The following is a 1818-nucleotide window of genomic DNA, read 5'->3' on the forward strand; positions in this document are numbered from 1 at the left end:
AAACCAAAATCCTTACTTGGTTATTTTAAAAACATAATAAAATATACTAATAATTATTTATTTAATATGAATCATATGATATATAGAAATATGAGTACACTATAAGAACATATCTTATTATATAAACTTTACTTCTCAAAGTTAGTAACTCACTAGATCGTGACACGTGTCAGTTTTATCGATCAAATATCAAACTTAAAAATTCACCAGATCGTGACAAATGTCAATTTTAAAGATTAAATATCAAACCAGATCGTGAAACGTGTTAGTTTTAACGATTAAAATTGAAAACTCACTGGATCGTGATAAATATCAATTTTAACGATTAAATATCAAAGTTAGTAACTCATCAGATCGTGACATGTGTCAATTTTAACGATCATGGTAAAACAAAGAATAAGATAATTGTAATCTTATTATATTAATTTTTTTTTGTAATCCTAAAAAGAATATAATTGTAAATACACCCCTTTATATCTTATTATATAAAGTATGGTTTCAAAAATTACTAATTCATAAGATCGCGACATGTGTCAAAATCTTATTATGTTGTAGATTATTAAAATAATAATTAAAAATTATACAATTTTGTAATTTAAAAAAAAAAGAATCGTCTACGTTATATTGAATTTCTTGGCCTAATCTTTTTAAAAAAGAATTTATCCTAAAAATTTTACAAAAATTAAACTTGTACAAAACAATCATACGTTATATTGAATTCCTTGGCCTAATCTTAAAAGAAAAAGAATTTCAATATAAAGATATGTATTCTCTCAGATCTTTATCATATATATAGAGAGGAATACGTCATTCCGATGTATCAAACTGAATTAGAATTTTCAAACATGAGCACTATAAATGGAAACAAAAACTGTGAAAATAACGAAAAGTCAGCCAAGAAAAGGAATAGAACCATTATGAATAATGATCAGATTGTTATGATGGAGAAGGCGCTTACCGATGAACCTCATATGCGACTGAAACTAGCTACACTTCAGGCATGGGTCGACAAACTAAATCAATACGTAAGTATAAAACTCATATTCAACTTCACATACATATTTTTCATAATTGACTAATATTATTTAACAAAATATAGAGACTCCAGCTTACAACTATGCAGCTAAGAAAATGGTAACAACTTTTAATTTTTAACTTTTTCTCTTTTTTTCGAGACATTTTTATCTAACAAAAACATATATTTCAGGATTTATTACAAACAATCAAAAGAAGTTAAAATTAGCAAACATTTGAACCATCAAATTTAACCACATATATCTTGCAAGCGAATCTAACAGATATTATACGCTTATTATATTATATGTGTTTTTTTCAATTAGATTTTGACATGTATCAACAAAAAAACAATTTATTAAGCATGTATATTATTGCAAGAAATAGTGAATAACAAATCTAAAAAAATAACATAAGTTATGTCAAAAGAATCATTATTTTTGAAACATAATAGGAACAACTAATTAAGAAAATAACATTATATCTACATAATTTACATGTTTATATCAAAAGCTTTAATCTTTGATTTTTTTTTTCTGATATAATTTTGCAAATATATTTTGGGTCTTTTATTTGTGTGGGTTCTTCAATGGAAACTATCAGATGCAATGAAATGGAATCAAAGTATATAAAGCCCGCAAAATTAATCGAGGATGGAGACACTGATGGAGGTTCCAAACGTAATTCTACAGTTAGTCGGTGGTTGATGTATTTGGTAGCGATTGTAATTTGGGAAGTTGGAACGATAAAACGTTTTAAAATTGGTTTCAAACCGGATTTATGTAGTTTTCTATCGAATTTGGT

This window comes from Camelina sativa, chromosome 4 (assembly GCF_030686135.1).
Source record: "Camelina sativa cultivar CO46 ecotype springtype chromosome 4, ASM3068613v1".
NCBI lineage: Eukaryota > Viridiplantae > Streptophyta > Magnoliopsida > Brassicales > Brassicaceae > Camelina > Camelina sativa.